Source organism: Peromyscus leucopus, chromosome 7 (genome assembly GCF_004664715.2).
Source record: "Peromyscus leucopus breed LL Stock chromosome 7, UCI_PerLeu_2.1, whole genome shotgun sequence".
NCBI classification, from domain to species: domain Eukaryota; kingdom Metazoa; phylum Chordata; class Mammalia; order Rodentia; family Cricetidae; genus Peromyscus; species Peromyscus leucopus.
In genome coordinates this window covers 43335955-43354249 of record NC_051069.1, presented here as the reverse complement: position 1 = coordinate 43354249, position 18295 = coordinate 43335955, and the positions used below count along the sequence as shown (strand labels likewise).

At 43.1% G+C, this 18295-nt stretch overlaps 1 protein-coding gene across 6 annotated transcripts in view; it reads left to right on the top strand.

Annotated features, from left to right (window-relative positions):
* The window catches only part of Opcml (opioid binding protein/cell adhesion molecule like), a 1136545-nt gene that overhangs the window by 887073 nt on the left and 231177 nt on the right, over window positions 1–18295 (top strand). The window lies entirely within an intron of this gene.

Sequence of the window (18295 nt, the reverse complement as noted above, 5' to 3'; positions counted from 1 at the left end):
AGAGAGAACTTGTCAGAATGTTATCTCCAGGCCAATGGTGGAAATAAATTCATCTAGTTAAAAGTCACAGAAAGAGTGCTTTTACATCATTGTCCATTCTTCAAAAAATCTGAGTTAGTTTAGCCCAAGCATAGTATCACGTGTTTTTTGATGGTTTTTAATTTTAATTATACTTTCTAACTAAACATAAATAATCTCAGATGTCAGATAAAAAATCTTGAGTTAAAAAGACCTGCAGATAGCAATCATAAGGTTTGCCATACCATATCATGAAGACCATGTTAAGGCAAGGCAATCAAAATAAGTTTATTTTGAATTATCCTAATTGTCATCATGGCTTAAAGCATTATGTTATTATGATAACCATGACCTCACAAACAGAAGAACTCCATCACACAATGGCACATCCTTCCTCCACCAAATGAGAAGCTTGGGTTGTCCTCACTCATAGCATCCAGCTGGTGTCTTAAAGACATCCACTGAGCTCTCAGAAAAGATCCTGAGTGTTTTTTATCAATTTCAGTTTATCAAATTCTTTCTGCCACAGACTCAATAGATTTTTTGAGTTCCTTTTTTTATTTATTTATTTATTTATTTATTTATTTTTGGATTTTTGAGACAGGGTTTCTCTGTGTAGCTTTGGCACCTTTCCTGGAACTCACTCTGGAGCCCAGGCTGGCCTCGAACTCACAGAGATCCACCTGCCTCTGTCTTCTGAGTGCTGGGATTAAAGGCATGCCCCATTACCACCTGGCCTCCTTTTTATTTTTATATTGTGAAATGTGAATACAACCCTTCTGTAGCCAGGAGGTATTTTTGTTTGTTTGTTTTAATAAGATATAACTCATTTCAGTTGGTCTCATAGACCATAGTAGGTGGGAGTTAGTAGTGTCTCTTCACACTCAATCACTTAAACCATTTCAGATGCCCACTTTTCCCTCTAGGCAGAGCAGCCATTACCAGCTTAGTATCCACATCTACCTCTGTGGACACATTGCAATGGATGTATTGGGACAGAGATATGCCTGTCATAACTTGTCTTCCTCCGCAGCTCTTCTGAGAGACATAATACTAAAGCTTGGCTTCTATCCAATCTGTTGGTTCCTCTCTCTGCCCCACATGATTTCAGAGATTCAAAAGAGCCTGTGCTGGCATGGGCATTTACAGATGTTGCTGGCTTCAACATCTGTGTCCCACCCAGAGGGTAGGCAACTGGGTAAGGATAACTGCTTGGAGACTCAAGATTGGTTGCTATCTAGAACTAAAAGCATGGACTCGTCCCCTCTCAAAGTACAGTAGAGACACTGGGTGAGATTAGTGATTGAAGATGGGTTGGAATGTTTCAATATCTGATTGCCACTTAGGCTTGATTCCACAGGAGCTAAGATTCTCAGCCTTGAAGGGGACACCTCCATGGCCTTCAGAGCACAGTTGTCTTCACATCCAGAGGGTGTGGTGCTGAAATGAAAGAGGAAAAAAAAGAAGCTGTCAGGTGCTGTAGAGAAAAAGACTGGGACAGAACAAGGCTGTTGGCATCCACAGAATAAGACAAACATATAAGTACGTGAGAACTGAGACAGGTCACCTGGAGCTCACAGGAAGTGGTCTCAGGAGTGATGCCTCTACAATGCACTTTGGGTAATGCCTAGAGTGTGGTGGAATCCTATAATGTCATCAGGTGTGGGTGTGGGAGGGGAAGACTTATGGAGAGTGTGAGAATTGGGGTACAGGGCCAACAGCTTCCCTATCATAGAAATCAGCTCCTCCCATTCTCCATATCCAAGGCCCAACCCTACGTAGCTCTGGCCTCCTAGGACCTTGTGGAGTATAAAAACAAGCCAGTAGGTGGCTGGAGGATAGGGATGCTCTGCTACCAGAATATTCCACACATGGCATTTTCCATTAAGGGAGAGGCCAAGAGCATGGGCTGGGCAAGGACATTCCTGCCCATCCTGGTGAGCAATGCGGAATCCTCAGGGGGCAGATGCAGCAACCCTGTGGCTCTCACTACTCAGTGAGAGAGAAGCCAAGGTCCTCTATCTTCCCAGCAGCCATCGGCTTTTGTCCAGTCTATAGATTAATTTTTCAGACTCAGTGTTAGTTCAGGTTAGATAAAGATAATGAAAGTTTCCTAATCCTCTTAAAGAAGATTTATCTGACCGAGTAGAAAGCTTTTGGAATACAATAAGGCATGTAGAAAACTGAGGCCTAATCTTGCCTTTAATTTCAAACTGCTGATGGGTATTGATTTTACAATAAGAAAAACTGAAAAATTTCCGAGATGCAACTTGTCTGTTTTTTAAAATATTTATTTTATCTTCTGTCTATTTGACAATATTAATATCTCATTACTGCTATGAACTGGGTGCCATTAGCAAAAGGGAGGGTTTCCCTTGCAGCGTCTAGCTTTGTTTTTTATTTTTATTTTATTTCTTGTGCAGTGTCCAGGCCTCAGAGATGCTCTGCCATGGTTCTTGATGCCTTGTAGACTATTGTAAAGGGCATCTTTTTTTCATGTGTCAGATGGGACTGGGTCCCAAGTCTACTGTTTATAAGCCACCTTCATTAAAATTCAACCATTGTTCCCTCGGGTACTTCTTGGCCACTAAGGAGTTCATTTTATGCTACCGCCTAAGCCTGTGTAATAATGTTGTCTAGATTATATAAGGAGTACAAAAGAAACCCAGAGCACTGAAGGATTATGCTGTTGGTCAGCTTAGTCTCAGTAGGAAAATGCACTAGGCAACCTCGTCGAGGATGTACTGTGGAGCTGGAGAGGGGCAGGGCATGAGGGAGCAAGAGGAACAAGGAACAAGTTGCATCCTGTATACAAATCAGTGTCATGAGTTTGGACTATGGATCTGCCTGGAGAAATGAAGAGGCACCTAGGAGATATTGTCCAAGGACAATGGTGAGAATTAGTCCTTAATGCTTTGAACAAGGAAGAGATAAATGAGAATAGCTCTATTTATTTTAATTGGGGAAATGATGGTGGCCTTGGATAGTGACTATGGAGATAAAGGGCTGTGACATTCTGAAAGAACAATATCATATAGATGTGGTAACACAAAGGTGCAGTTGTTGCTTGATACCAGTGTCTGAGATTCTGTCCTGTCAGGGGTTTACTAGCTTGATAGTCGCTGAGCTGCTAAGGCTACTCTTCCTAGAGAACAAGAATCATGACTTATTTATCTCCAGCCCCATCAATTAGCATGCTGTGACACTGCAGGCACTCGGGGGTGTTTATCTGTGAGGTGATTCAGCAAATGGATCAGCATCTGAACAAGGGATCCTGAAGCCTCTGCAAGCAGACAGGGGTGGGGAAGGAAGCCAGGCATTGTTTGATAAGTTTCAGCGGCTAGCGATGAAGAAAATTCCCTGGAGGAGCCGGCTAGACTATGACAAGCTAAGTTGATGTGTCATAACAGGGATGCCTGCCACAGATTGCACACATTTATTTAGTACTGTTCAAAGATGCTCACAATCTCTGTCTCATTTGACCCCCCTAAGAAACCCTGGGAAGCAGCAGTGCATTGACTGTTATCTCCTTTTGCAAATTAGGCAACCCATAACTGTAGTTCAGGAAGTTGGGGACCTGCCATGGTCCCCAGTGAGCCAGGAGTAGTGCTGGGTCTTGAAACACAACCACATTGATAGAGGGAAATCAAGGTCCTCTCTTGGAGTTATTAGTCTCCTTTAAAAAAAAAAAAAAAAAAAAAAAAAAAAAGGAAAGAAAAAACAAACAAACAAACAAAAAAACAGGAATGAACTCAAATGGAAGCTAGTGACATTTTTTATTGGAATTTAAAAGAAATAAAACCCCAGAGCAGGCATGCTGTGTACTTCACCTGCTGTCCAGAGGGGAGAATGGCGAAGGGGAGGGAAAAGCCAGCCATGCCATTTAAGCTGGCATGGAGGTGAGTCACATGATGGATCAGCAGCTAAATGCAGGGCAAGGAGACCTTAGAGAAAGAATAAAGAAGCCAGAAATACTGACAACACCCAAACTGGTAAGGAAAGCATGCTTAGAAAAGAGATAGAAAAAAGAAAAGGAAAAGTGGGCAGACTCAGGAAGCTGCATGGCAGTAAGTTACTGCACTGTATGTGGGACTCTGGGAAGGAAAGTACAGAATCTAATTAAAGGGCTATCCATTCTCCCTGTCTTTTTAGTATGGCATGGGGGGAGAGCCTGCCTTCCTAGAGCTGGCTTCCTTGCCAAGTGATTGATCCAGCCCAACTTGAATATTAGGATTCCACCCAAGCCAGAGATTTTATTCTCTTGACCAGAGGTTTTCCCTCAATGGGGCTTTATTGTTACTGTAAAAATACCAATGTAAGGTGTGCATCTCAGCTTCTTCCCATGCCTCTACCGCCAGCCATGCTTACTTGCTTCTCTGCTCTAGATCCATGGTAATTTTTCTGTTTTTTTTTATTCTTGTGTATTATTTTGTTTTGTTTCTTGCTGCCGATACTGAATTGTACCATTAGAAATTAAGGACAAAGCTCCAAAAAGAAAGTGAGCGGTGAGGGGGGGGGACTCCAAAGCTGCCATAAATGGCACAAAGAGGCTTGGAGAGAGGCAGAAAGAAGATAATTAATTTTCTAGTAGCTCATCCCTCCAGGGGTACACATTTTAAATGTTACCATTTTATCCTATGTAAGTACTGAAAACCCCGACTCCTTTGGGGATCCAGGATTTAATTGTCATTCTAATCTTCATTAACTCTCAACATTCTGAAACCTCAGCAGATCTGTGAGTGCTAGGGGTCTGGGGTGTTGCTATTTGTTAGGAATGGATGCAGTAGGGAAATCTGGTCTCTCTTTGCTTCAGCCGGCTTAGATATTGGTGGCCTGTAAGGTATTTCTCTTCATGGAATGCATGCTTTTTTGCAAAGCCTAGATTTATGCAGAGGCTCAGAAAGGATGAGTCCTGGGCTGAGACAGCTCAGACAGTAAAGCGCCTGTCATGCAAGAATGAGAATGTAAGTTCAGGTCCCAGCACCCACATAAAGATGCAGGCACGTAATCCTAGCACTGGGGAGAAAGAGACTCCCTGGAGCTTAATGGCCAGTTCGTGCTGAATCAACACACTCCAGCTACAGTAAGAGACCCTGCCTCAAAAAATAAAGTGGAGAGAATTGGGGAAAATACGGTGGCCTCCATACACATGCACACAGCACAGGAATGCATGAATACACATGCACCCACATACCCACACATGAAACAGAGGTAGAGGAACATGAACACTACTAAAGTCACACATACAAGACTCTACCAAAAGCTTCTGCAGTTTCTGTGTGCACAGAAGACTTTGGATGTTTTTACCTGGAGCCTGTTTAGTTAATGTCTGATGTTCAGTTAACATGTAAAGAAACCTGGTTTTCTGCCCACCCAACTCCTATTGCACCCCAGTCAGCTCTGGGATTGGCTACATTATATACTAACCATATCTCAATTGATCTTTGCATCCACGCCACACAATATGCATCATCTTTATTTCTTACAAATAAAGAAACCGAGGCTTAGATTGAAACTGCACTAGCTGATAGAGCTAGTAAGTGTTTTAAATTCCCTCCTCTACATTTATTCATTTGGGTTAAGCTTTTGGCACCAGAGAAAAAGCTATCAAAATACAAATAGTCAACAAGGCACTTTGCATGCATTATCTCTTTTGATTATTCCTTACAAAATCCCTGGAAGACAGAACAGAAAGTCACCACTCTATAAAGCAAGAAATTGAGATTCAGGGAGGCAGGAGTGATTTGAATGAATTAGGCTGGCTGGGAAGTGGCCAAGCACCTCTTAATTTAGGTATTTCTTGCTCTGTATGCCCCAGTATTGTGTCCCTCTGCCACACTGCTAACGTGGAGTTAAGTGAAGAGGCAGGAAAATGCTGCCATTTATGGGAAAACAGGTTCTGAAGGTGCTAGGGAGAAAGGTGAATGCTGAAGCAAAGGTCTGGGGTGGGGGCACTGGCACCGGGGTGGGGGTTTACAGCAGGCAGTGTGGGCAGAACCACGGGGTGCAGAGGTCTTCAGAGACTAGACCATTTCCAACTCCTCCTTTGAACCAAACCCCCTTTTCCCGTGCTTTTTCCTCTCCCAAATATTACACAGTCGTTTGAATTAACGTGTATAATTATGAGCTTAAAGAAAAGCAAGCAGTCAACCTGAAATAAATTTAATTTATTCAGCCTCGATTTTAAATTATAATCACACTCATTCTTCACAGGAGCAAGGTGAAAGAGTAGAAACGAACAAGCCTGGGCGTGAGAAAACTTCCTCTCCACCCTGAGCATGGCTCTCCTCATTGTAGGCCTGTGTCTTTAGGACATTGCCTTCCAATCTTCTTATCCTGGGATGAGCAGTAAAACTGATTTTGTGTGTACATCATGCACACTTGAATCCTCTCTTCAGCGGCTGGTGAGATGGCCCAGTGGGTAAAAGCACCTGCTTCCAGGCAAAATGACCTGAGTTGCTTCCTCTGGACCTACATGTTAGAAGAAGAAAATTGATTTCTCCCAAGTTGTCCTTTGAGACACTAATACACCATGGCCTACCCCCTTCACAAACACACACAGACACATAAACACAAACAAACAAACATTAATAAATAAAATCCTATTTGTACATCTCTCTCTCTTTTCCCTCCCTCCCACCTCCCACCCCCCCCCACCCCCCCCCCACCCCCCCGCTGCTCTGCTCTTCCCCTTCCCCTCTACTTCCTCTCTCTTTGTGTCCATATATTCCATTTTGAAACAAGGTTCTGAGCCAGGATCTATAAGCAGCCATTCAATGCTTCTGTGCACATGAATCATACAAGTTAAAGGATCCACAGTATAAAATGATGCATCTCTGGGCTTCATTTCCCTGGTTTTGGCATGAAGGTGGAGTGGGATGAATTGCCCATGTCAGTCTTTTCTGATAATTCTGTCTTCTCTGTCCTATGATTCTTCAGTATAATTTCTCAAAGGAATTTTTTTAATCTGGGATTGTCTGTCTTTTCTACTTTTCCCCACTGATGAGACACTAAGAAATGTTGCTCACAAACTAATTTATAGTTTATTTGAACTCTTTAGACTTTAGGGGCCTCTTGATAGCATCATCTGAATATTGTCCACCCTTTGGGTTAGAAATGGCAGAAAAATGATATCTCTCATCCCTGGTTCATCTCTGAAAATTCACACCAAACTGTTTTACTAGTATGTATGTATGTATCTGTCTGTCTGTCTGACTGTCTGTCTGTCTATCTATCTATCTATCTATCTATCTATCTATCTATCTATCTATCTATCTATCTATCTGTCATCCTATACATTACCTCTATTACTTTTCTTCTTTTTCTTACATTTTCGTGTTTGTGTGTGTGTTTGTGTGTGTGTGTGTGTGTGTGTGTGTGTGTGTGTGTGTGTGTGTGTAGATAAACACACAATGTCTACTTTCAGGTTTCAGCTCTCTCCTTCCACCCTGTGGTTCCTGTGGATCAGACTTAGTCAACAGTCTTCTTTGCATGCACCTTGACCACTAAAGCCATCTCATGGGCCCTGCATATTATTCAAGGAGTGACTCAGAAGGCAACTGAAACCACAAAAGGAATCAATGATGGCATTATTGTTTTCAGGAGCCCCTCTGTCTGTGATAAAGGGAGGTGTCTTGGGAACCTTCCTTCACAGACCAGAATTGAATATTAATAGTTTGCTTGTTTGTTTTCTTGGCTCTGGCAAAATACTTGACAGAATCGACTTAAGAGCGGTTTGTTTTGGTTTACGGTTCAATGAAATTCAGTCCATCATGGCAGAAAGGGCATGGTGATAGAATGATGGGATGACTTGTCACATCCTTGCAGTCAAGGAAGGTAGAAGATGAACTCTGAGCACACCAGGATTCCGTGCACCTTCCCCCTTTTACTCGGTTCTGGGTACCCAGCCCACATCCTCAGTGAAACGTGCCTGTAGCATGCAGACATACCCAAGGCATGTGTCTTAGATAGTTCCAGAATGCAGTGAAGTTGACAGTAAAGACTAAAATTACACCATACATGCTTCTTCCTTACCTGACCTCAGAAGTCTCCACCGACCTGGGATTCAGAATGAGGTCCACACTGGGACTCTGGACAACAGTTCTCTGATCTCAGATTGGGTTAGTCAGCTGTGATCTGAACTTGATACCCCTGGAGCCTGAATTGAAGTGAGGCTCACCTGATGCACCTAATCTCCCAGGTTGGGATGCCTTTCATGATATGATGTACAGTGTGTAACAATACAGTCCAAAACACATTCATAGAAAAGATGGTTTCCTTTTTAATCAGACCCATTCCTACATTACTGTGAGGAGAAATGCTGAGCTTCGTTCCACTGCTTCAGAATGGAGACCTTAGCACTCAAGCACTTTTGTATTTACACACATTCATATTCACACAGTATTGAAAAGTTTCACGTCTGTTTCTCCTGTGGCCTTTGAAACTCCCTGCCACCCTCTACTGCATATGGTGGTCGGCCAGCTTCTATGAGAAGAGGAGTGGGAACCACTTGGTCCTTTGCAGTGACTGTCCTCTATTCAAGGTAGTAATATGAAGAGACGATATTTTCCAAGGTAAATGAGACTCGAACAGATTTGACACAGGATGAATTCCTTGCCAAAGCCAAAGGTGGTTGGCACGTCTGCCAAAAGGACATCCCTCTGCCTTCCGTTGGAGTCCAGGCTTAGGAAGCATGTGGGCTTGTTTTGGATTGAGACCGAGTTCTGACACGATCCAGGAAGGTGCTGCCAGTCTTGGCATCTGCTTAGGAGATATGTACAGAAGCAGAAGCCAGGAAGAGAAGTGGCAGGGCCTGGGTCTGTCATCTGCCTCCTCTGCCGTAGAATTAAATAAACCAGAGTCAGAGCAAGCTTGTTCACAGGATCATCGCTGTGTGGAGATGGAGGGGAAATGAAATGTCTGCTGTGTTCTCTTCAATTTGCATGATGATCTCAGCTTATGTTCTCAGGAGCCAGTCAGCCAACAGTTCCTATGAGCACAAAGGTCTTTTCTCACACATTCTGGTGTTGTGAGCAGAAGAGCAACCGTACTTCAGAGGGGTGAATTAGTAATGTCATCAATTCTCTTAATTCACTTCAGTTTGTCACACCCCTGTTTAGTCACACCACAGCCTAACATAGCGACACTTGACACTTCACCCTCCAGGAGTATTATTCATAGTTCAGCATCAGGGGAAATTTACTTCAGAGTAGTAATATCTTCCACAAGAGAGCAAGTGGCTCCATTCTTGGAGCCTCTGACCTGAATCCCTTAACACAGCTTTGAGCATCTAGTTAGCATGTGTCCAGTTCAAGAACAATAATGATAGTAACTGCCCATGGTACTTGTTCCTATTTTGCTTCTTAAGAAAAAAAAAAATACCCAAAGCCTTTGACTGTTATTTCTCTCCCAATTTTCTTCTGTTGGTGGAGAAATAGAAGTCAAGCAAGGTTAGCATAAGGCAACCATTGCAAGAACCTTTCTAAATAGTCATAACCTTGACCAGTGTTTATGGATTAGTGTGGCAATCCTTTGACTCGATTCTATTTTCCAGTTAACCTCAGAAGATAGTAATAATTTCCCTAATTTTTGAATGGAAAAACAGGATCAGAAAGGCCATGGATGTTGTTGTAGGCTACTAGCTGATAAGTCCAGGGCTAGGATTTTAGTTCAGTCCAGTCTACAGTGACAGCCCATGCCCCACCTGTTGGGAGGGCATTCCTCTGCTTTTCAGATCTTCTCAAAGCAGGTGTGACTGGCCTGCCTTGTTGTGGCCTCAGAATCTGCTGTCCTTGGAGTCTCGCTCTCTGTGGGACTATTGAGCCTAGATCTGTCTTCCCTAGGCCTTTTTTTCCCCTCCCCCGACTTTTCTCATCTTGGTAGCCATAACTTCCTTCTGCAAGCTCAGACTGGCTCCATAGCTCCATTCCCTGTTCAGAGTGTCTTCTCTAACTTCGCTCTCTCATTCCCTCAGCCTGGGCATCTCCACATGCTCCACCCTGAACTCTCTTTCCTGACTCCAAAACCTCTTCTCTCTAGATTCACAGTCATGTTTGTAGAAATGGCATCTTCATGCAAAACTTTGGCTTGAGTTTAGTTCTTCCCTCTCCTGTCTTGCCGTTCTCTTCTTTTTGTTCCTTAAGAGTACTCCTACAGTGAAGACTTGCATTCTCCTCTGGCTTCTCCCACCCTGATACTCTATGGTCAATCTCTTTCTCATCTTGAGTTATTTTGACAATGTTGCCAAAGAATTACTGATGCACGTGCTCAGATTTTTTAAAGTGTATTTTCTGTTTTAATTGACACACAGTAACTGTGAATTTTTATGGTGCACACTGTGACATTTCAGTATATGTAAACAATGCATGATGATCAGAGTAGGGTAATTGGCAGATCCATCACCTCAGACATTTATCATTTCTTTGTGCTCGGCAGAATCAGAGAGTCCTCCCTACTAGTTATCTTGAAATATGTGATGAATTGCTAATGACTTGCTTCTGATAATGACATTATCACAACCTTTTAGATCATCACAATTGTGCATGCTGAGGATCCAGGGGCCACTCTATGGTTTCCACGTAAATCCCTCTTTCTCCACTGTGACATCCTACATACTGCCATATTCACATTTGTCCATACAGCCCCTCATCCCTAGCAGCCAGGACTCCTTCCATCCCTCCAACAACTCTTGTTTTGACTGTTCTGCTTCTCTCTTGATTATCAAATCCTACAAAAAGCTGTGTCCCCCACTAGACCCCCATCATGAAGGAAATGTCTGTATTTTTGTTGTTTAACATGGAGATGACAGCCATACATGGCCAATAAGAAGCCAAAATACTGCTATTATAACTGAGGCTCTGAATTCTAAGTCATATTTAATTGTAATTAAGTTGATTTGGGATAGCTACATAGGACTAGGGTCTTTCACACTGCAAACACTATTGTAGAGCTACTAAATCTCAAAGCCACAGGCTTCCTTTGAAACTCCAACCACTAAACAATTGCCTGCAGTACCTTAGATACCTGTGCATTTTTAACAAAGTTTCAGTTATTGGTTAATCTAACTCTCTTTTTCCCTTTTCTTATAATTTATTTGAAAGCAAGAGCAAGAGGTGACTTCATGAGTTTTACTACAGGTACTGCTTAGGGATGCCAGTCTAAATTAGCATGACAACATAAGCATCTCTTTAAAAAATTTACAATTGATTTTACCAATTCATAACCAAAATACCAAAATATCTGAAATATGTTCTAATTATTACTGTGTGCACGAGTGAGAAAAATATCAATTGTTCTTATGAGAGGACAAATGTGTCAAAGGACGGATTTGCTGAGAAACACACAGGAGGAGATAAGTAAAGACCACATCAGGAACAAACGCATGCCTGATTTATTTTCTACTTCGTTGTGCTTGAGATAGGCTATACTACACCAATACTACACCATACTACATCAATGATGTAGCTGCTGGATAAATAAATTCTTAGTGAAACCTTTGGAAACAGTCCATAATTTAGAGCTTCTGGACAAATGTTGTCACTCAGTCATTTTTCTTCAGTAGCATTGGAAATCACCCTCAAACAAGCTGCCCCCAATGGCTACCCTGGCAGTCATACCTCGAAGTGTACAAACCCAGCCTGCTGCAATGAATTTAATGTGTGGGTTATGTGCTCTGATTGGCCAGCTAGCAGACATTAATGGCCAGTTAGCAACTGTGTTCAGGTCAATTAATTTATATTTGTATTTTGCAAACTAAAAGTTGCCCTGTTAGATTATTGATTCTTTGTCCCTGTGTTCAATTTGTTTTTAATTGCACCATTGCTGGGCCAAACCCTCCCTCCTGGCAAGCCAGCAATAAATCTGCCACCATCTCAACAATCAACAATAAACGTGTCTCTTCATGTCATTATTAATATGTCTCTTGGATTGGTTCATTACCACAGTTAACAGTTTATAAGAGGCAAGTGGCACACTGCCAGGAGGAGTCCTTTTCCCAGGGGCTATTTTGTCATGGTGGGACTGATGCTCTCAGTCCTGCATGTGTCTGAGAACAGGGGTCTGGGATTTCATTTAATATAGCTGGAATTCCAGCTCCCTAATTCCTTTTTTTTTTTTTTATCATAAACAGCTTTAAAAGAAGATATTGTTGAAATAGAGATTCTTCTTCTCTCTCTCTCTCTCTCTCTCTCTCTCTCTCTCTCTCTCTCTCTCTCTCAATTTTTCTTTTCTCTTTTCAATTTTTTCTCTCTTTTTAATCTTCTTTATTTGCCCCTAATTTCTGTTTAGGTAGAACTCAGACTGTCAAAATAATATGACAGCTACTTGGGCTATGGACCATCTCTGGATAAGTGAACCATGCATCCTCTGAGTGTTGAGGTTTCATTATAGGGTATTTGCTAGTTGAAGGCAGAAGGAAGTTCCCTGGGTATGACGAATGAATGGCTGTTAACAAAGCTGCAGAAACGCTGCACTCAGAATGCCACCTAAATGGAGGTCAATCCCAGAAAAGAATAATCTCTATCTTATAGAAGAGATGCTCATTAAGTTTAGAATTGTTATTGGCTCTTTTAAATATTAGAGATTTTAGGGCACGGCACAGAAGCTAAATGAATTTATAATTTGGTTTAAGAGGTCCTCCTTGTCCCAGGAATATCACAGGATAAATCCAAATGAACCAAGCAGTTTGTCCAAAGCTCTGTGTGACCTGAGATTTGATCACAAATGTGAACCTACACCTTCTCTAAACTACATGTTGCAGAGGGGAAAAATGCTAGCAATCAATTGACTGTTCTAAGATGCAGATGAATGGCTGGATTTGTTAATGGAAGCATGGACACAGTCCTTGGTACATAGGTCTCCAACACAAGGAAAACCTAGCTTAATGTGTGGGGCTGTTAATATTGATTACCAAGTTGACAAGGTTAGAAACACACTGGAGGCACATCTGGGAGAAATTATCTAGACTAGGTTAGCCTCTAGCCTTGAGATGGATTCTTTTGATTGAATTAATTGAGGCAGGAAGACTCACCCTGACAGTAGGCCTGGCTATTTCCTGGGCTTGGATCCTAGACTGTATAAAGAGGAGAAAGCTTGCTGAGTGCTAACATCCATTTCTCTCTGACTGTGGACGTAATATAGCCTGGTGCTTCAAGATCTGGTTACTGTGACTCCCCTGCCATGATGGATTATAACCACAAACCTAGAGCTAAAATCAGCCCTTTCTCCCTTAAATTGCTATTGCTGGTATGTTCTATCACCACAACAGGAAAAGTAATTAAGACAATGCTAGATGTGTAGTCTGAGAAGACCCTAAGGAGTCTAGGAATGTGGACAAGGAGGAGGAGAAATTGCCCTGGGAGGCATAGAAAAAAGACACCAAGGGAAAGAGATGGAAGGGGATCCTGGAGGTGTCTCAGAAGACACAGTGTATTGGATGAAGGACGCAGCTGGAGTTGAGGGAAGAATAGGAATTGGGAGAGTACCTGGGAGAAAGCAAGAGATGCAGTTTCTGGTCACTGGCATGCTGAGTGGAGATCAACTACTGGATAGGGACAGGAATGCTTTCCACTCATCCCAAGATGAAGCAGGCCACTTAGTTCCAAAAGAGAAATAATTGCCTAGTCTCCATCAAAGGCTTTGCTTTCCTACAGAAACTTTGTCATGGCACAGCACCACAGGGGCATGCTAAGGAAGAAGAAACTTCAAGCTTTCTTGATAGGCTCACTGTTATATTCTAAAATGCATCTTTGTCTGGTATGAATTCCCTGAACTGCTATCATACCCGCAATAAAATGACATGAGATGCAAAAAGAAAACTTCACTCTAGTTTTTAGAAGAAAAGAAAAAATGAGAAACTCTGGCTACTGCATATAACATCTTTTGAGTGCCCACTTTCAACACCCCATAGACATGAGTATTAAGTGACAGGCCCTGAGCCCTGGCCATGCAGATTCAAAGTACCAACAGCTGCTGCAGAGAAGGCAAAATAGCTACTCAAGGACTAAAGCTTCCTGCTCCTTAGCTCAGCATCAGCAGGGTAGGAAGTAAGGGGACAGGAAAATCAAAGTTCTTTTAAAAAAATTATCACACATAGAGGTAAAATGTCCCCACAGCAGGAAAGAAAGTGGAAAACATACCAAATCAATCACCTTAAAAATAAGCCTTAAAATCTTCCAGTGTGTAAGATGTGGGGGGAGGGAAGAATGGGCCCAACAGCTGGAAAATGTTTTATTAAACTACATGCTGACTGCCACGGCACACACAAGAAAATGCAATTAAGGTCAGGCCATTAAAAAGACGCCCAAGGATAGCTCTGAGAAAGACCAGGAGGCAACCAGCAGGTGCCCAGACAGCTTTCAAAGGAAACTCACTTTGAAAAAGTACCCACTGGAAGCTTGAAACCCCTCAGACCTGGTAGACTTTTCCTGAGTGTTTGCAGCCTCCTTGCCCTCAGAGGAGATGAAGATGGCAGCTGTGAGCAGAAGACGCATCCAAGGAGAAAAAGTGAACTTGAACATGGGCAAATTCCAGCTGTGGTCAGAAATCTGGTTCTACCTTCATTTCAGCTGCGGTGTTCTTGAGTACTTCTTTTACACAAGCCCAGTGGGAACATACATATTCAGGTAATGGTGCTATGTCAAGTCCAAAGTCATCTGAGCATCACTCTGGACAGCTTGCTAGGTAAGGTAGACCAGATGCCTCTGAAACTGTGACCTACCTTAGCCTTTCCACCATATGCCATCTGAGCCTGGCCAGTTGACATGAGCCCAGGGCAGTGTACAAGCCAACTGCCCATGGGAGGGATCAGATTGTGCTGGACCCATGCCTTAGGGAGCAGCTGGCCTTCTTACTGTGATTCACAAGAGCCAGAGATCACAGTAGGGACATGCTGCTCTTCTCTGGGGCTTTGCCAGGGCACAAGTGCCCAGCTGGTCTCCAGAAGCATAGGGTGGGTGGTGGTGACACACTATAGAGTTTGACCTTAGTTGTCCCACTGAGATCCAGGCTCTGGGGTTAATGCCCATCTTGGTGCTCCTGATATCTGGTAGATACTAGGAGCCAGGCACTAATGTGAGGCTTTGGGACATTGGAGAATTGTGACACTGCCGTTGTGTCCTCCACTTCCTGGCCAATGATGTGCAGTTTTCTTCTTGCCTGTGCCCCCATCATGCCCAGCCGTGTCACCACAGAAAGAACCACAAGCAACACAGTTACTGGATCAGAAAAAGGAGGATCCAAACCAAGGCAAACTTCAGGTATCAGATAGACTGATAGAAAACAGCCCTCAGCTCACTGTCACCTACCCATTCTTCATGGAGCCTGGCAGTGCTCACTCCTGCTGGCCCAGCCATGAACCTCTTTTTACCCTGCAGGAAACTTCCCAGTGCCTACTCCTCCTTACCCAGCACAGTGCCCTACCGTTGCCAACACCTGGAGAGATGCCACTTGCTCTCAGGCCTTCCCAATTTCCAAAGCCTCTATGGAGGGCTGTCACAGCATGTCCTGGTCACTGCTGTATGATTTCCCCACCAAACCACAGGTACCACAAGACCAGGCAAAAGGTGATACTTCCCTGTGGACAGAAGAGTTTGCCATTACTGCATAACATAGGACAAACATTGATTAGATGCTCAACAATACTTATTGACTGTGTCTGGCATCTTCTGAGTACCCAGTCAATATTTAATGATAAAAGATGAAAATATTTGGTTGAAGTGAACTAAAACAAATTGACTAAAGCATATCTGGACATGCAAAAATAATCAACAAATTGTACATTGTGTAGATGGTACTGTGTGTAATGTGGCTGAATTTTTAATTGATTCATAATTGACTGTACTTATGTAATGCTTATTTCATTACATATTTACATTGTGTAATGACCAAAGTAATTCCTATGTCGATCACCTCATATAGTTACCATCTGTTTATGGTAACATTTAAAACTGTCCGTTCTAGTGATTTTGGAATATACAGTGCATTATTGTTAACTATAGCCACCTTATCACATAGCAGAATACCAGAACTTATTCTTATTGTTCCTATGTAATTGTGATGTTGAGTCCTTTGATCAGCCTCTCTCCAGAGTCCTTGCTCCCAGGATTATTTTTGTGGGGGTTGGTTGTTTTATACATATATACATATACATATATATATATGTCCATTATTCAACTATGTTCTCCTACAGGGTCAACTCTCTCAGTTTCACATATGAGCAAGAGGCAGTGGTATCTGTCTTTCTGTCTCACATATTGCACACACAGGAGTTGAGACACTCTTCCACTGACTCTTGGGTTCTGAGTGCTTTGTTCCACACCCCACACTCTCCATCCCACCCCCTAACTCTCACTGGCACTTGCAGGGCAACCCTTACTGCCCAGTACCTCTGGTTAGAGACTGCGGGCTAAGCCCGGCGGCAGCGGTGGCGGCGGCGGCGGCGGCGGCGGCGGCGGCGGCGGCGGCGGCGGCGGCGGCGCACGCCTTTAATCCCAGGACTTACAAGGCAGAGGCAGGAAGATCTCTGTGAGTTCGAGGCCAGCCTCGAGAGATCTCTGTGAGTTCAAGAACAGCCAGGATTTACAGAGAAACCCTGTTTAAAAAAAAGAAAAAGAAAAAGAAAAGAAAGAAAAAAGAGAGAGACCTCATGCTAACAGTATGCCAGTAACACTGGGGCACTGTTGTGTCTCTTGCCGTGGACCTTAGAGGTCTATGGAATGTGAGGGCAATTCTGGCAGAGAGACCATGTTTTCTAAGGCTCAGAAGAAACATCAGCTGCAAAGTGCCCACTGTGGCTGAAGCAAGAGTGGTTTTATAGACTCTGTTGATGTTAGGAAGGAGGAAACAATTTCTGGGTGTAATACAATTTGGAACATACCCCTGTTTTCCTCAAAAGCTATTGCCTCGCAGTGATTTTCTGTCTGTGGTGACTGAATGGTCCCTAGGCTACAGCTACTGTGGAGAAAAGTGATGGCAAGTGACCCCAGCAGGTTCTGTATCTCAGTCCAGGCTTGCTTATTCATGTGGGGTGGCACTTAACCTCTCCTTGTTATGACCACTCCAAAGTTACCGCTCATTCCCTCCATACTCCAGTGTCTTAATCCAGCTCCCTCTAAATGGGCAAGGGCACTGCTCTGAAGCAGGAGAGGCCTCTTTGGAAGGCCTGAGGGCCAGGCCAACTCTGCCAGGGCATTTGCATATATTTACATAGAATTGGGCTGCAAGCAAGGTGATTATACACAGTTCTGCTCTCCAGAGTGGAAAGACTGTTAGGATTCGGGGCAACTTGAAGTTCTCGGAACACAGCTAGGCAATGATTGCTTTTCCCCTGAAGAAGGCAGGAGTGTGATTTATAGGGAACAGCAAGGGGCCCAGGTGTCAGAGGGATGGCTCCAAGAGCAGGAGTCGTCTAGCTGGGCTCCTGCCTTACTGGCTCTCACTTCTCCTGAGTGTCACCTTGCACCTAGTTAGGTGAAAAGTTGAGACTGCTGCCTCCTGGTTTTGATCTCATGCCCTCTGGCAAGCTGCTGGAGAGTTCTCCTCAGTGAGCATTCTCTGGTGCCTCTGCTTCTCTCAATATATTCCACACATCTCTCACTGAAATGCGGCTTTAGACCACGAGCCTCCCTCCTCTTTCGTTGTGGGTTGAAAACCTCAGGGATCCCAGACCTTTTTTTGGTTCCTTCTTGGCAATGCAGGTACCATAGTTAGCATCGTGTTCCAGTATATATAAAATGTAAGAGTCTTCTTAAACTTCTCAAAGAAAATAACTACCTGGTTATAAGAATAGAATGTGAGTCAAAGCACCTAGAAGGTTAACCCCCAATACCGATCAATTGTGCTCAGATGTGATTAACTTTCCAGTATCTGTCTGAGGATGAATAAAGATGTGGAAGGAGATTGTCTGTGAATTTCATTCATGCTCTGAGATACAGATTTTCATTGCTGGACAATGAAACCGTTTATACTGCCCTCTACATATATGTATATATGTGTGTATATGTATATGTAATATATATTTTTATAGTTGTGCTTCTGTGTATAATGTAAAGATTCCTTTCATACCTACCCTTTATTTCATGTTTCATTCACCTCACTGTGTTTATGAACAGCTACTATGTGAAAGCATAAGCTGCAATCTGTTGCTCATCATCACTGTTAGGTCCTGTGCTAGGTAATGATGATCAGTCACTGTAAAGCACCACCATCTGCTTTTAGAGGAGTGTTCTGTCACCTTCCAACACTGGAGGATCCATACTGGGAGGACAGACAGCTTGGCTGT